Raw genomic sequence first — 19169 nt, 5'->3', positions numbered from 1 at the left:
GCGAAACAGGGACTGGCTGTGGGCGCAGCCGGCTGCTATCAGGAAGAAGGACCCTGGGGCCGGGCGATCCAGCAGTAAGCACATGGAAGGAGAGGCTCTACCATGGTGGTAGCTTTAGAGGAGAGCGGCTCAGAGAGCGGCTGCAATGCAGCTGGCCACCGGGCAGGAAAAGGCTTCGGGAGGGAGGGTAGCTTGAGCCTGGGATGTGGTGTCGGGAGGAGGAGAAGGCAACGAGATCGGAGGTGTCTGGGAGACAGGGAGGGAAGGGATGTTAGTATTGCCCTATTTTCCAGGGCAGAGAGAACTGAATGTTCTTGGCTGCCTGAGGAAGAGTGGAGGCAGCAATAGAGGGGGATGCTTATGAATGTGTCTGTGAGAGCCTGTGTGCTTCTGTGCTTGTGTGTGTATTTGTGAATGGTTTTTTTTTTGCCTGTGAGAGCTTGTGTGTCACCTATAGGCTTCTCACAGGCACGCACACACACAAATACATAATGTATATTTGAGGGAGAAGGAGCCTGTGTATGTGAGAGAGAGAATGTGTGAGAGAATGAACGTGTTATTGTGCGTGTGTGTGAGAGGGAAGATAAAATTTGTACGGTCCTACCTCCCCCAATCCACGATGATCTCAGGGTGGCTGGAAATCAAAAGATCTCAGGTATGGAGAGCAGGAGATTTTTAAATCCTTATTAGTTTTAATTATTGGGTATAATTTGATGTTTCTGCTCTTTGGAAATATTTAATTTTTTTGGGGGGGAATAGAACATTTTTTAATTATTTAATTTTTTTATTCATCAGATGTTTTGAAATATTTTATTGGGAAATTTTGGATACTCTTTTTCATTAACTGGTTTGAAATATTTATTCTTTTTATGAATATGATTTTACTATTATGATAGATGCTTTATATTTCTTGATTTTATTATTTAATGTTTTATGAAGAATGCTAACGTTCCTGTTTTTCCATTGCTGCCCTGCATGTAGAGGCTGGCTTGTTGTGGATTCCAGTTCAGTTCTTCTCAGCACGTTTCTGTTTATACTTTCTGATCTCTTCATTCTGTATTTGGTGAGGTTCTGTCTGTGTTCTGCATATGTGACCAAGATAAGGGAGTGGAGGCAGTGTCAGTTTTTAAAAATATAGATTGCAGGAGGGAGCTGGACTTTATTTGATGGGCTGGGTCAGAGAATGAATGAATCGAGGGGGGGGGAGAGCAGTTATTGTTCGCACAGGGCAGCAAAAACCTATCACCGGCCCTGATTTCAGTAAGGCCTTAGACATGGTTACTCATAAGTGAGTTACAAATTAATTGAGCACCTTTTGGTATGAACCCAAAAGTGCTGGGTTAGAAAGCTGTTGACAGGGAGACCATAAAGTGTCATAAAATGGAGTTCACTCTGAGGAGGAGGGGTCCTTATACCAGTTCTTTTTAACATTTTCATGAATTACTTTGCGGAAGGGTTGCCAAAAGAGTTGACTTTTTGCTGATGACACCAAATTCTGCAACCGGGCAGGCAGCCAGGAAGATGTGGAAAGCATGAGGAAGGATCTAACAAAGTTCAAGGAATAGTCTAAATCTGGCATCTAAGATTTAATGCTAAAAAATGCAGAGTTATGCATTTGGGCTGCAAAAACCCAAGGGGGAGGTACAATATGGGGGAGGGGGGATTTATTTAAGCACAAAATAAGAGTGGGATCGGGGGTGATTGTATCTGATGATCTTAAGATGGAAAAACAGGTGGATAAGGTGACAGTAAAAGCCAGAAAAATGTTTCCTGGCATAGGGAGAGGAATGGTCAGCAGAAAAAAGGAGGTGAATTTTCATCTGCATAAGAATCTGCTGATACCTCATTTGGAATATTGTGTACCGTTCTGGAGACCGCATCTTCAAAGGGATATAGACTGGTTTGAGTCAGTCCAGAGGATGGGTACTAAAATGATGAGTGGTCTTTGTTCTAAAGCATATGCGGACAGGCTTAAAGATCTAAACATCTATATCCTAGAGGAAGGCAGCAGAAGGGAGATGTGATAGAGACATTTAAATACCTCCAATGTTTCCATGCACAAGATGCAGGCCTGTTTCAATTAGGAGATTCTAGAACAAGGAGTCATGGAATGAAAAGTAGACTCAGTAGTAATACAAGGAAATATTTCTTTACAGAAAGGGTAATAGATGCATGGAACAACTTACTTGTGGAGATGGTGGAGACAAGGAAAGTATCTGAATTCAAGAAAGCATGCAATAAATATAGAGGATCTCTGAGGGAGTGTTAACTATTGCAGCGCTGAACAGTTGGTGTGGATGGGCAGACTGGATGGGCCATGTGGTCATTTTCCACTGTCATGTTTCTGTGTCCTATGTAAATGTGCTAGCTTAGCATATCTACCTTATAAAGGGAATCGTTTGCAACTTTGGAGTCTAGTAGTACTTATTGACTATATAGATAAGTGTAGCCCCTTCTGGACAGTATGAGTTGGGCAGGGGTCACACTGGAGCTAAGCCCTCACAAAGTCACACAGCTTCAGGATACGGAATTTCTGCATGGGTGACGGATGTTAGACTTCGAGCCTCAAGGCATAGGGGTATTGCTCTTGTGTGTGTGCTGTCTCACTAGGTGTAAGTTGTGGTAGGATGTAGGTGACAAAAAATGGGACAAACTGGATGAATGTTGCAAAATTAAACTTTACTGCAGATCTTCCAAAGTAATTAACTGACATGATGTACACTTAAATCTAGTTACATCCATGTCCCAAAGTTATTTTCAATTCTTTCTTTCTCTGAACATGTACCTCAGAATTGGGGTCCTGACTTAGTCTCACCCTCCAAGACATGAAAGAGTAAGCCTTTCATGCAGCCCTGGGTATCTAAGCTCTTCAGGTTCCCTGATTCCTCAATATACTCCACTTTCTCCCAGTCCAAAATCTCTTTCTTGGAATGAATACTTTGATCAGGATCTCCATATGAAAATTCTTCACATTCTCTTTTCTCCTCTCCACTCTCTTGGGAGGGGAAGGTGACAGAACATCCTCACGAACAAAAATGGAAAACATCTTCACAACAAACTGCTTACTCAAATAGCTCAGAGCCAGCATTGTCTGTCTATCCACTGGGTGGGAGATGGAAGCAGCTCCTCTTTCCCTATACTACCTAAGGTCGAGGTCTTTCCCTCCCTGAACCATGACTAGGGACTCCAAAATAGAAAATCAAAAAATCCCTGAAACCAACCTCAAAATCTTAGCGGCAACCTCTCCCAACAAGGGATGAAAATGAAAGATATAAGCTACCCTCTTCCTACTCTATGCACCAGGGTCATGAGGCCCAGTCCACCAGGAATAGGAAAATCAACAGAAATCACTCCTTCACCTTCTGACTCTAACCAAAAAATGTTAAACCAAACTCCCTTCCTGCCTGATTTTGTGCAGATGAGAGCTCACCATTCTAGCAGCCCCCTGGGATGCTGTTAGGAAATTGTATACTGCTCTCCTACTCCTAATGCCATGTCTTAAGCTGGGTCATCTAGTGGAGATCCTCAGGGGTCACCAAATAAGTATATGCTTTTTGTACCTTCTTAAAGAGACCCATAGGTTATTCATCAAGTAACTTTAAGGCCGGGAAATCTGTATCTCTAATCCTGTTTGTATGAAGTAGCCTTTCTGCAACATTGTGATTATACTTCAAATAATTTATGTATTTATGTATCCAGGACAGGTTTGGGAACCACTGATCTAGATAGAGGTTTGCTAGAGTCTTCCCTACCTATCTAACATATGCTCTAATCATACAGAGGGGTACCAAGGCTCTCACAGGAAAGTCTACAAAACTAGGATTACCAGAGCAAAATAACACCAAACTGGCACACAGATCCTCAAGAGAAAACCAGATTCCACTCCCTTCAAGAATTAGGCAAAAAAATGGGCAGGAGAAAGTGTACCTGTCCTCTTGAAAGGTTGTGGATTTTTATTTAGCCTATCTAAATAAAAGGGAAAATTAAATCCACCAGGATTGATAGTGCATGAAGATGATGAACAGCAAGCCCACACCATCTGCCACTCCACATGAGGGAGTAAAACCCAAACCTCTTTTCACTAGCACTGCCTTTGAACCTTGCCATGCTTGTTCGTACATTCCTTTCAATAATTTATACTCACGAACAATGGACTCTGACACTTCCAGGTTAAAGCACCTTTTAAGCTTTTAACCCGTATGCTCTATGGTAACACTTTATATTTATTTCCTGCCTTATCTTCTTTCCAGCTTGTCGCAAGCTTCCAAGTTCTCTTTCCCTGTTGATTGTAACTTTGACCTATTCCTACCTATTGTTATCTTTCATTTACTTGAATTGTTACTCCAGTTTTACCCTTGTTAAATGTAAACCGATCCGATATGGTTATTTACTATGAAGGTCGGTATAAAAAACTGTTAAATAAATAAATAAATAAATAAATAAATGTATTATGGAGAATGTAAATAATACAGTATTACAGTCTATGGACCAAAGATCCTCCTTTGAATAATATAGCCTATGCATATCAGCTCTACCCAGCTAAAATTTGCAACCCCGCCTCCAGCCTGCATCATTTTAGCTGGCTAAATTTTACCTGGTTAATGACTTATTCAGGTAAAATTTTTCTGGTCGACGGGGCAAGAAATATAAAAGTTACCTGAACAAACCCTTTTGAATATCGACCTCTATGTTCTTAGACAGATGCAGAGTCTGACTTATAGGGAGTTGTCAGTTTCCCCGGTTTCTGAAAGTACTGTGCTTTGTTTTTTGTTTGCTTTTTTGAGAAAGTGACCTCTAGAATCAGGATAACCTCTTGGGACTTAGGGACCAGGCCTCTTTATAGGGCTAGACACTTATTCTTCTACATTGGCTATATATAGTAGATGGGGAGGTTTGAGTTTCCAACCCTGGATTTTAGATGGTTAAATCCACTGTCTTGCTGCTATGCATTCTTGTGTTTCCAGAGGGACTCAAACCAGAGAATGTTTAGGATGAGAACCTGAATCTAATTAGATTGTTGGCTACATATTGTGAGTTTTGACAACACTATTTTTTTTTCATTAGTTGTGAAGGGTTTCCCATCCTAGGATATAGAAAGTTTTGTCTGCCCTCTCCTTATAGAAGGTGACCTTTTATTTTAACTTTTGCAAAATGGCTTCCTGCCTACAGGGGTAGGCAGTGCTTCTACTCAAGGGCAGACTGTCCTAATACCTAAAATTCCTGTAGGTTGTATATGTGCAGCTATATTTCTGGACTTAATGAATTTTGGGAGTGCCAGCTCAATTGCAAATAGTTAAGAGAGCCAAGAAACTGTTCCTGCTTTGGAACCCCTGTTTTGAAACTGTTTATGTTGTTCTGTTCTCCTTTTATTCATTTTGATCTGTGAAACCCCAGAACACACTATAAGGGATTACATCAACAACTACTTATTCCTATCCATTAATTTTTGTTTAATTTATACTAGCCAAACCCCTGAGGTTCATATATATATATATATATGGCAAATATTGCCCTTGAGTAGGGGTGTATCTCTAATAATAAGTGTATTAAATAACACAACACTAATAATATTAAGTACTAAATACTGAAGTCAGGTACTCAGAGAATACTAATGGCACAAGCAATGGCCCTGCAAACATTCCCTTTATTGTCTCATCAGCATGTACTTTGAAGTTAAACTTTATAGGCAAGTGGTAATTAAGACTCCCCAGTTAGTACTGTATATGACCTCCCTGCTGAGATTGAAAATTAGAAGACTATGTAGACCAAGATATGATGGAAACTGGACTCAGTCAACTAACTTGGTTCAAATAGACTACCAGCCAACAATCTGAACATCATGAGCTTTAGCTGCTATTTATTTAAAACAGATGTGCAAGAGTAAACTCAAAATGTGAGTACCTACATTCCTTTGCAAATTCACAAAATCATACTGCTCTTACCTAAATGGTTTAATCAGTTGTAACATAGTAAAGTTTTTGGTGAAGAAAAATATTTTGGTTCTGTACTAGGAGTCAGTGACTCAAAATCACCAACCATTATTGAGAAATCTGTAAGTTTTTAGATCATATATTGAACTATTTATTGACTTAGACTAATTTTAATTTAAACAATATTTACAGTAGTATATGAGAAAAACCAAGCAAATATACATGGTAATTAAATCTTTTCTAACAGTCATAAATATATCAGTTGCATTTAGCCATTAATATTCAGTGCTTATTCCCAGTTTTCTTACATCAGAAAGAAATAATGCGAAACCATATTTATGAAATGTATGATTCTATTATTCATCATATATCTATTATTAAAAAATGTCTGTATATAGTATTATAAATTTGTGTTTTTAATTTAAAATGTGTCATTACTAGCCCAGAAAGCAAAACAAATTGTATAGAATTAATTTAAAAATATATTTTTGTTTTATTACAATGTCTTTTTAATGCATATTATCGTTTCTGTGACCATGAGTAGAATGTACCACTTGTATAGAGGGAGGATAAAAAGGCAATAATGCAAGGTAAAACAGAGGAAAAGCATGGAATCTGAAGTTTTAAACCTTGACAAGTATAAACACATAAGACTGGAAACTGGATTATAGTATAAGAGATGCTTTAGATTAACGTGAAGGAAAAATGAAATAAAGAAAATGATTTAATTCTGTACACAATAAAATAATGATGTTTGGTATTTTAGCCCACTTTTCCAAATAAGAAACAATGTGGCTTACAGCATTTTTAGAATTTGGATACAATAAGTTAATTCTTTATGGGCTCCATTCACCTTCAGATATTTTGGCCTTCAGTTAATGAATAGCAGTCAAATAATGAGTTGTCTCAAACATTTACTTTTGTAAAAGGGCATATTCAGATTCTATTAATTTAGTTTTAAAGCAGTTAAAAAAAAGTCAGAAGGGCCCCTAAAAAAAGATATTCAGAGCACACAGAAGGCCTAGCTTATATATGCTCTTAATCATTGGACTTTGCTTCTGGTTCCAACCAAAAGGGTTATTCACAGATTTTTTTTTTCCCATTTATACATTTGTTTTTTCGCCTTTGAATCAAAAATATCAAGGTGAGTTACAATAAAAATAACCATAATAAATTACATTTCAATACTAAAAGAAATACCATATGTAACCACAATGAAGAGCATCTACGTCTAATCCCACAATTTTCCACCCCTGCCCTCCCCCCATAATACACCAATAATTCTTTGGTTTAAATGAGCTAATAGGTAGTATTACTTGATCAAATAACCAAGCTTTCCAATTTTTTTTCTGAAGGACAGGTAATTTACTTCTAACCACAGTTCCCAAGGTATATTGTTCCATAGATAAAGACAAAGCATGCGAATATGTGCTGCCATGTTACCATCAATATGACCTCAGCTAAAGGAGTAGCCAGGAAAGTTTGCCGGGATGACCTGAAGCTTCTCACTGGAACATAATTAGATGAGATTTGCCAAATAGAAGGGGTTGTAGATATGGAGCTTTTATTCACCTCTCCATATGTATTTCCTCCTACTCAAAGTAAAGTCAGGTGGCCTGCTTCTGCCATCTTAACTCCAATGGAAGGAAAAAATACATTTTTGCTTTTTTAAACTCCCATGGAAAATCATGAGAGCAAGTGCATGCCACTTTATTTTCTCAAAAAAGAGTTGTTTCAGAGTCCTTTCTTGCTGCTTTTAAAGAGAATGTATCACAATGGCCTCAGAGAACCAGCTGGCGGAAGGAAGGTAGTCACTTGGCACAGTTGAGAGATGCCCTGTACCTATTTCTCACAATTAACATCATCCTCTATAAAAAAAAAAGGGTACAAAGAGGGTGGTATGTTCCTTTCCATTTTCTCTACCCAAGATGGATATGCATTTAGAGTATACCTTAATGGTTCTCAAAGTGCAGCTACTCTTTCATGCACATTGCAAGAGATGCCAAGCCTTCTGTAGCAGAATATTTTACACCAGGGCAGATTTAGAGGAGCTGAGTTGAGCTAAGAGAAATTACCTGAGCAGATTGAATCTGATCAAAGCTCTAATCTTCCAGCAATGTTAGAAGTTGAGTAGACATATGATGTCCTATATAGGTCACTCACATATCCACTTTGAGGTAAACATGTTGGCAGCTCTGGGATGAAAGGAAATAGGACTGGCATTCGTCCATCTTCTGTTACCAAATGTGCCAACTCTTTTCTGGAGATCATGCTTGCTGACATGCCTGTCTATGTCCAGTATCGTTGTACTGAGCAGGATGGTGTTAAGCTGATGGACCCTTGGGCCAAGGGGGAGTGGATGCTACCTGTGGGGAGGAGACCCACAGGTTCCCACCATCGGTAGGTGAGGCCTACCCTCCAGAGACTCCTCTGGAGCTTCACCATTACCAACCCACATTCCCCTTACGTTGAGCCCTCGGGTGCTGGGACTGGCTGGACTTATGTGGGGTCTCTGGGATGATGGAGGTCCAGGAGAAGGAGAGGCTCTGGAGAGTAAGCGTAGCACTAGATCAGGCAGAAGAGTATGAGGACCAGGTCTAGGCAGGGGTCAAGGCAGGCGGCATAACTCGTGGTCAGTATCTGGTTCGAAGTCAAAAGCCAGTCCAAGGAACTCAGAAAGCGCACAAGGAGCAAGGCGACCTGTTGACAAGACATCAGATGAAGGCAGGGACTACCCTTATATAGTCCCTGGAATATGATGTCATTAATGAGAACCACGGGGCTTTTCCCGCCACGGACCCTTTAAATCTGGCATGGAGATGCACGTGCATACCTAGGGAGTCGGAGGCTGAAACAGAGCGTCGGCGGCGTTCCAGCCATGAGACAGCAAGGAAGGCAATGACTGGCAGCTCAGAGCCGTGTGGAGGGCCGTAAAAGGAGAGAATTGCATCAGCAGTGGCTTCCTGTCGCTGCCAGGACGTCCGAGCCTGCTTCTGCTGCAGCAGCGCAGCAGTAGGTGAGTGAGGCCGGTTGCAGGACTCCGCAGCCGGCGAGTGTAACAGATGGAGGGAAGTACAAAGAAGCTTCTTTGACACGGGTCCTTTCACTAAGAGGATATAGAGATACCAATTGAACTCTTATGATTTGGTTCCATTAAGATGACTCAAAACTATCTACTGGGATCACAAGCTTTACCATAGATTGAACATCCAGGTCTGCTGTAACCATTGTGGCTGATAAATGTAATGGCCAAGTTTTCTGATTCCTGCTCTAGAGCCCATATATTAATCAGTACTCAAACTATGATTATATGTAAGTTTGAAATCCAGATGGAGTTCTACTAGGTTAGGGCTGAAACTACTGTATTCTTCATTGGTACTAGTGATGGATTGGCTTCATATCTTTCAGAATTTTCTGGTGTGTCACTTTCTTTCTGTTCCAGATACTTCCTTTTGGCCTGACTATTAATTACTTTTTTATTCCCTCCTCAGACTTTCAAAAGTGGTACAACCATACCCATCATTCATCGGGTTCCTATTCCCTAAAACTTTATATTTAATAAACATTCTCATATCAATGTAAGTCCAAGTAATACCACTTGTATAGGAAATAGCATTGGAAACACATAAAATGTGTTTAACAGAGTAATGATTATAAGCTCAGATGGTAGTTTTATGAGGTATACTTGGCATTCAGGCCAAGTATGTATGAGATGTCTGCTCTGCACTAGAAATGTGCAGCATTTTTTTTGTTTGTTTTTTCATTTCAATGAGTGCACACACTAAAAATTAGTTCTTGTGCACACAAAAAAAATTTAGAGCACTCTAAAAATTAACAAAATAAAAATGAGAAAAATAAAAAAATGACACACAACACAAAATACATTTTTTGGCCGCACATCCCTAGTCTGCACAGTAAAAATCAACAGTAGTTGTAAGGAATGTGTATGAATTGACACATACTGTGTTGCAAAAAGATATTTTGACTTGGGGGGATGTTTGTCTCTGTCCCATGATAATTTACTCCTGTACATCTTTTTTCGCACATCTCCAAGTTTCATCGAACAGAAGCTTTGTTTTTTGGTTTTATATATTCTTAGTTCTATGTAGTTCAAAATATTCTTAGTTATATGTGGTTTAGTGATTATAACCTGAATCATTCTTTTGAGGATTTTGCTGAGCATACTTGATCCTATTTTTATTCCTATAGTAGCCCATGAATTGGAAGAGGGCATAAGGTTATAAGGCCTTGCAAACCAGCAACTATGTTCAAAAACATCCACAGTTTCCTTCTATCAACTTTCTCTACAACTTCACAACATTAAATCGTAGAAAGACAAAGCTAAAATGAACCTCAAGAGGTCATCTAGTGCATCTCTCTCTCTGCCTCCACATGAGACCCACTGCACCTAAACCATCCCAGACAGATGTTTTTCTTTTTTCACCCAGCAGTTTCCTCTTGCTGCTTTGAGCTTCCAGCTCAACTGGAACAAGGGCTATGAACCATGAGCCTTCATTTGCTACTTCCTAGGATTTTTTCCCCCTACTTTCTATGCCCTCTCAGTTTGCTTTTGTCCAGTCACTGCAGCAATAGTTCTCGGTCAAAGGACATGCACCAGACCTCCTTCTGGAACCCTGCAATTATGGACCGTAAATCTGCTCACTAGTTGTCGCCATTGCATGATAACTGTGACTCCAATCCCCTCAGCAGTATCCCTAGCCCCAGCCAACTCAGGGAGTAGAAGACCTGAGACAGCTTTTAAATCCAGGTCCCTCTATGTGGCAGTGTGGCAGTGCACAACATTTCCACTGAGTCACTGGATTGGCCCGATAAATCTTTTTCTAATTGTTTTGTTTTTTTAATTCAATGACAGATTCCATCACCTCCCTAGATAACTCATTCCAGTCTTTAACTTATTTTACAGCTAGAAACTGATGTTACAGCTTGAAATTTCATCCAAATTTCTATCCTAAATTCCTCCTTGACAATCAAAAGCAATTTACTACTTCTTATCTCTTCCATGGAGGAAATGGAAAATACTTGATCACTATCCTATTGATAATCCCTTTTTATATATTTGAATTTTAATATCAAGTCAGTCCTTAGTCTTCTTTCAATTACTAATTAAATCCAACTCCTTTACATTTGCATTTCCGTGCTAGACCTTTAATAATTGTTGTTTTCCTCTGTAGTTGTATAGTGTGGGTCCAACATAGATCTTACCAGCATTAAGTAGAACGAGAGAGTTGCTTAATTCATCTTATTTGTGTGATAGTCCTAATAATATTACCCACTATCATGTTTGTTTTATATCAGTAGTGATATATATCAATAATGACATTGATTGTGTGACTCACTACATTCCTTTGTTTCTTTTCTGCAATACTGACTAGCCAGCCCTTCTTCATTTTGCATTTATGCATTTGATGTTCATCCAAGTTTAGTACCTTGAATTTGTCTGTGTTGAATTTCATCTTATTGAATGTTAATGTGCTGCATTTTTCAGCCCAGGGGAAGGTCAAGAAACAGACAAAGTATTTATTAGGTTATAGAATGATCCTAAAACATCAACACCAAAAACAATCTATTGTACTGTTTGTGGCATTGGAAGTTGATCAATAGTCCTGTAGGCGTGGTGAAGAGGGAGTTAAAATTGTTAATAGAACTTTTGGTAATAATCAAAGGGCTGGGATAGAATCCTTTCATTAATGTATTAGTGTTTGTACTATATATTAATAGCAAATGTACTGAATCTCTTTCTATTGTGCCTAATTCTGTGTCTTTGGGGATGGAATAAAAACTATATATCATTTTCTGTAAAGCCAGAGGGGGGAAAATTGGAAGGGGAAGTAAAAACAAAATCCTCATGATCCTAAAATCTATGGAAGTTCATAAATTTTTGAACAAGAAAAGTAGAGGAAACTCGTAAAATGCTCAGTATAGAAGACTCAGTAAAAAACTTTAGGTAATTAGAGCTCTCTTACAATTTCCAGATTTTGTGTCATTTGGAATGGAATAAAAATTATACAAATAAGGTATACAAAGCCAGATGGAATCATTTTGAAAGAAAAGCAAAACTTGCATATTTAAAGATATGCAATTTACAAACTAAACATAGCTTCTTAATATAGAGCACGTATTTTACAAATCAAATCAAATTTATATATCAGTATTCAGAAAGCATCTAATTTAAACATGTCATTTACATTAAAACTGGCAATATGATTGGCCAATTTTGCCTTTTTCTGCTTTTTTAATTATTCTTATTTGCCCAGCAGCTTTCAGCTGTTCAGTGTTGGGCATTCAACCTAGCTCTATTTTGGACACCAAAGGCTTTATTTGCAAGTATACTGGAGTTTTTCTTTTCCCTTGGGACAGATATAGAGCACAGTGGTAAGAGCAGGTAACAGGTAATACAAGTGGGGAGGGGTGATAAGTAGAAGAATGAAAGAGGGGATTGGAGTGTTTGCTCAGGCATATGGAATTTGGAAAGCCCAAGAGGAGAAAACACAGGTCAGAGAGTGGAGGTGCAATTACATCAGAATTAGTTAAACTTTAACTGCTTCATTAGACTACCATGGATAAACCCTAACTTCCCTGGGGTAGCCTGCATGGAGCAGCTTTAGGATTGCATCAGGCTTCCAAGGAGGCTGGGTAATCCGCAAGGAGGGGCTATTGTTATGGAATCTGGGCATACTTGAGTCTGCTATGGAAAGCAGTGGTAGGAATAGAGTTGGGGGTCAAACAAACCTCACAGCATGGCAGGCCATGTGGTAGCTGGGATAGGTTCAGCAGGCCACAGCTCTCTAGAAACCAACCAAGTCAATGAGGATAGGTTGGTGGTGGCCAGATACTGTGCTGCAAGGTGATAAGGAGAAAAAAAAAGGAGTAGATAACAAATGCATGAGTGAGCAATACTGCAGGTCATGAGGTATCCAGGCTAGTACCTGAAGATTGCAACTCTCCAGAAACCAACCAGGTTGGTACCATTTGGTTGGTGATGGCCAAGTATCATTTAGCAAGGCCACAAGAAATTAGGCAGTAAGGATGCACTGTCATTTTATAACAATATTAAAACATCTCTGCTAATTACTGTTTAATTTTGTGTCATTTCCTGTCCAAAAAGACAAAATTCCAATGATCTTTCATTAGTTATTTATGTCATTTCACTGAGTCCCAAAACATCATGTTTTAAGCCCCCTCTCCCTTGGTGTTAGCCCTTCCCCCACCCAAAAGTTCAAAAAAGCCTCCTCCCTGGCTTCAAAGTCCCCCTCCCCAAGTAAACTTTCTCTCTGTATCCCCTGCAATCCAGCATAACCCCTTAACCCCCCAGTTTCCCTCCCCAACATATTAGGTTTAAGCCCTACCTCATCACATCACATTGGATAAACACTGTGGATCCCTAAAGGCTAGAGGATGGAAATGAAGAAAAGAGTGCATGGGGGGTAACCTGCTGTTGTGGCGATTACTACCGTTAATCAATAAGCCTTGATACTTTTGATGCAAGTGCAACATTGCTCTCCACTTCAATGGCAGAGGTGAAAAGGGGAGGTGGATTCAGACAGCAACTAATGAGGGCCCTGATTTTTATGATACGAGGAAATGATAAGCATGAGGGTAACCTGAACAGAGCAGCAATTATTAACCTTAACAGAAGGCAAGAGATTTCTACCCTTAACCAATAAACCTTGATGCTTTTGACGCAACTATAACATCACTCTCTGCTTTGACAGCTGTAGATGGGTGGGGGGGGGGCGGGGGTGGATAGAATAGGAACTGGATTCAGATGACAACAAAACCAGATCCCAAATGTTATGGTCTGGGGTACGTATATGCTAACATTAAAGAAGAAGCACAGGACTGCAAACACTCTGAAACCTCTGCAAATGTTACAAAATGCCACTGCGAGGATCCTAACTAAATCTAATAAAAGGGACCACATTACTCCCATTTTAAAGAACCTTCACTGGCTCCCTATCAAACACAGAATCCCTATCAATAATCCACAAAGCCATCTATAACTCCACTCCAATGGACCTCACCATCCCTTTACAGCTTCACTCCACCTCCCGTCCGACTAGACAAGCTCAGAAAGGCACACTAAGAGCCCATCCTCTCAAGACTTCACTTAGCAAAAGAGCTATTTCTACTGCCGGTCCTAATCTTTGGAACTCACTCCCACCAGACCTTAGAATTGAACAATCGACTCCCACCTTTAAAAAAAGACTAAAGACCTGGTTGTTCAACCAAGCATTCTCTTAATCTTAAACTCAATATCTAAGCTTTGATCTCCAGGACGGTCCACTACTTTGTATATAATTACTCTCCTTCCCCTTATTAAGTTATTATTATTTATTTTTTCCAAGCTCTATTTACCTTGTTCATTGTAAGACATTATTCTATATACTGTCAATCTATTGTTGTAATGTAAACCGAAGTGATTAGTAACTTTGTTACCAGAACTTCGGTATATAAAACTATTAAATAAATAAATAAATAAATAAATAAATAAAGCCAAGACCATAAGCTAAACGCATCAGCATTGTCTGAATTTTGAACAAGATCATCACCTAGTAAGGGGCAGATATTAAAAGCTACGCGCGGGCGTAGATTTGTGCATGCAACCTGGCGCGCACAAATCTATGCCCGATTTTATAACATGCATGTGCAGCCACTCGCATGTTATAAAATGATGGAGAACCAAAGAGAAAAAAACCCCAAAACTGACTTGTTTAGAGAACAATATCCTACAGGGATCAAGCTGGAATAATTGGACAGATTGGATTGAACAATTGGTCTTTTTTCTGCTGTCATCTACTATATTACTACATCCTTCCACCAAACCTGGCAAACACAGTGATGATCCTGAACTAAGAAGCATAGATCATGGCTTCCTTGAAGTCTAGTATGTGCTGTGTACCAACTTGTAGGTAGAGAAAAAGCCAGGATACCCTCAGTACCAGAGCAGTTGTAGATTGCCTTGTCCCAAGGGTCCACAGATACATCAGAATTGGTGCTACCTGCAAGGAAGGGCCCTGCAAGTTCCTACTGTTGGCAGACAGGCCTGGGCAATGCAGAAACCAAGCAGGGTCTTTGCCTATACCAGCCCTCTTTCCCCTCAGATTAAGCCTTTAGGTACAGGAGCCGGCAGGACTTAGGTGGGGTCTCTGTGGTGGCAGAAGAGGTGGATCTTGGTTAGCTAGGGTTGTAGGCAGGCGGCAGTCAGGTGAGTCCAAGGTCCAGCTGCTGGTCAGAGGCAGGCTGTGGTCAAGTGTAGGAGTTCAGGTCGAGGTCAAACCACATATCAGTCCAAGAGAGAAGGAGGGATGGAGGCAGGACTGGTGGGCATGGTGAAGAACAGATGGGAAACATGGAAGGAGATGAAAGCAGAAGACAACCAGAGACACTGGAAGAAGGCTGAAGACAGGCTGGACAATGAACTGAAGGCTGGCATGAAGACAGGAATTCAGGAAGCAACACGCTCTGCATGAAGGTAGGTGGACCTGTTGCTGAGGCAGTGAGGGAAAGAGAGGAAAGACCCTTTATAGGACTCAGCACCTGATGTCACCAGTTGGCACCCCAGGGCTTTCCCCACTATGGGCCCTTTAAGAAGTGTGAGGTCTGGCACATATGCACCTAAGGAGTGCAGCTGGACAGGCCCAATAGTGTTTTGCCACTAGCAGGACTGGCAATGTCTAGCCATGTCTGGTGGCAGGAAAGATTGGTGATGAGCTGCAATGGGGACCCCTCTGGATGGCTCTGCTGAGGAGGTTACTGCAGCAGTTTGTGGAGGAGGCCCATAAACTGCAAAACATAACATAGATGTTGTCTTTGCAGCATCTGCAGCCCTAGCTGACTCAAGGAACAGTAATCAAACTAAGATCTTCCATGTAATAGCACATAGTGCTGCCTCTGAGACATTAGGGCAACTCAAATTTTACCTATTCTTCTTACTATAGTCCAGATATGGGTTCTCATACGGGTTCAAATAGTTTTCTTCTATTCTGTATCTATGGGAAATATCATTATAGAGTATAACAAAAAACAAGGTGTGTTGCAATAGCCATCAGGCTATAGCATCATATTAGTATCATGGACAATACTGATACTTTGTGGCCTTTGCTGGCACTACATCTCTGAATACTAAAGGCTGTTATAGCAACAGGAGTCACAAGGTGGCAGTCTCGGATTACAGTATTAGGCTTTTTTCTTCTCAGTCTCCCACAACATCAGGCTCACTTATGGAGCTGAAAACACTGCTTCCTCCCTATGGAGAATGGAGAGAGGGACACACTTAGAAGCAAGATGTAAAGGACAGGTTTGAAATTCCAGGGGAAGGTGGAGAGGAAGGAGGAGGATAGTGGGGACTCATGGAATGGGTGGTACAGGTGGGGGGACTCAGTACAGTGAGAAGTCATGAAAAGACGCACAGTGGGGCTTGGAGATTGGGTGGGGACACTAGATAGTGGAGACCTAAAAAAGAGTAGGGACTCCAAGATTGGGTTTGAACTCAGGAGAACATGAAATAGGGGACTGAACACATCAAAAATAGACTCCGAGTGTCAATGGACTCAAGGTGCATGAATGGGGGAAAATGGGTCCAGGGATGTGAGATGTTTAAAATATGGAAGGATGAAAAGGTGCTGAAGGGTCAAGAGATGATTTGAAGGACCTAGGGAGCTAGAGAGGGGTGAGAGTAAGTGGAAATGAATGACAGAGGGTGGAAATGGGAGGAAGTGGGTGAAAGATAGGGAATGTGAGTCTCAATACAACAAGGCTAGAGGCACAAAAGGGGATGACCAACAGAGAAGGAGCTGGAGTTGCTAAGAGGATGAGACAAAGAAAAGTAATCGAGGGACAGGGATGGGATGAGCACAGGGGATATAAATAGAGAACTAGAAAGGGGATGAAAGACAGAGGGGAAATAGGAAGCTGGGAACAGATGGAGAGATGAGAACAGCTAATGCACAGGAGGGGGTGAGAAAGAGAGGGAGAAAATAAGTTGCAAAGAGAGTGAGAGTAGAAGATGAAAAGCTGGTAGATAGTTGAGACCGAGAGAAAGGACAAGGGAGCCAGATGGCTGGAAACTGGTGGGGGCAATCCAGTGAGAGAGAATTGGAGTTCCAAGAAGGATCTACGGTTAGGGGAATTGGAGGGCAAGAGAGGTAGAGAAGGGATAAAGATATTAAGCACAAATTGGGGGCCGAGGTCCAGCCTGCCGTCATTAACATGATGGCAGGTGGCATTTCACCCCTCACCCTGGTATCTGTGTGGGGGGGGGGGGGCGGTGGGGGGTGATAGAGCAGGAACCAGCTAGGAGGCATGCAGCAGTTTGGTTTCAAACTGTTGAGTGCTTATCTGATTGTTGGGCTTGGCAAGGGAAGGTTGTGGCGTGAGGAGTACTAGGCGGGTGGCTTTTTTGGTGCCCTTTTTGTGAGGGGCCATTGCATGCTACAAGAGGTGTTTGCCTTTTCCTCCATCAGTGTGGGCCCGGTCACTGGTTTTCTCTCTCCCTCCCTTCCTGTTTTGTTTCAGGGGACATTTGTTACTATTTATTTATTTATTAACTTTTTTATACCGACGTTCGTGAGGACATCACGCCGGTTTACATAATAACTGACAGAATGGAAAATACAAAAAACAGGGAGGGGGAAAGGGGAGCAGGCGAGGAGAGAGGAGAGAAGCAACAGCAGAGAAGGAGAGCAGAGGGAATAAAAGAGATAGGAACAAGTACCTCGGTGAAGGTACAGGTAGATAACTTATTATATAATCGAGAGCAGAGCTCAACAGTACAATAGCAACAATATGGACTGTACTTGGGGTGAAAGAAGGGGGAGGAGATAGCAGGGGAAAACTTATTATATAATCAATAGAAGAGCTTAACAAGAGTACAATAATAACAATACAGACTGTACTGGGGTGAAGGAAGGGGAGGGAACAGAGGGGATGACTTAGTAAACAAAAGGGCCGCATTATATGTACAATAATTACAGTTTAACAATGATAAAACATAAAACCTTCACTGAAAATGCATTCTGAGGACAATTGGAGATCGAATGAGGAGGATTATATAAACAAATTCCCAATATGTGGCCTTGAGTGGCATATGTAGCAGTGTAGAAGAGTAAACCCGAGCCGACTTGATAATTGTTAAGGGGATTTGATTCCAACCTGCAGGGTTGATCTTGCAGAGGCAGGTGTAGCTGGGGCGGCGGGCTGTGAAGTTCAGTGAGATCACTGTGTGGGCTGCAGGTTCTTCACACTGGGTTGAGGTAGGGAGTACTGGTGAGCGGCAGTGGGGGTTCACCAATGGAGTTGAGAGCTTGGGCAATGGAAAGAAGTAACAGTAGGTCACAGGGATTGTGGTGGCATTATTGATATGAATATTCTATGGAGAGGTGGAGGAGGGGGAAGGGGGGGGTAATGTTGAGAATGTTGTAAGGCTCAGGTTACGCTTTTGTTCAAATAAACTGTGGCCATGGTAAATCCCAATATTGTGTCTGTTTTTGAGGGGCATGGGAGAGGGAAGAACGCCTTGGAATCCTGCCCATGCCCATGTTATTTGATTGCAAAACGTTTGTGGGTTTTAGCTAGTTGCTGAATATTTCTGCTTGAAAGTAAGCATTAATATAGATTTGAATAGTATAGTCCATTGCAATAAAAGGAGGAATGAGAAAATAATGTAACAACATGATACCTAGATACCTCTGTCCCTCTTTACTGCAACAAGAGAGAACTGGCATTTAAAAAAAAATTTTTGAAAATATATATGGTAACTCTGCTAAATAAATAATTATGATTCCAAGAGAGTGGATAGTATGTTTGACAGAAAATCCTCAACAATAAAAAAACAAAATCATTCATTTGCAATCAGGGGGTAATTAAACTGTGGGCTCTTACATTTCATCATTGCACTGATAATACTCAGATCTGTGTGACTGCCTCATAAGATTATGCTGGACTTGCCTGTGCTGTCACATTATCTAGCCAAGATAGTTGACTGCATGGATGAAAATTAAGTGACTGAAACTGTGACAAAAAATGAACTGGTATAGTAAGGAAGGGCAAAACTCAACTGACGTTATGACACATTTATTCTCGATTGAAGAAATATATTATTTGAGAGACATTTTCTGACTGGTACCTGAACATTCAATCCTAAATAGCTTCCACAGTCAGCCCTTGCAATGTATATATACATCCTATTCAGCTGGATGGGGCCCCCAAAAAATAAAGATG

The sequence above is a fragment of the Rhinatrema bivittatum genome, chromosome 9, assembly GCF_901001135.1.
Source record: "Rhinatrema bivittatum chromosome 9, aRhiBiv1.1, whole genome shotgun sequence".
Lineage (NCBI taxonomy): Eukaryota > Metazoa > Chordata > Amphibia > Gymnophiona > Rhinatrematidae > Rhinatrema > Rhinatrema bivittatum.
This window is presented reverse-complemented; position numbering follows the sequence as displayed.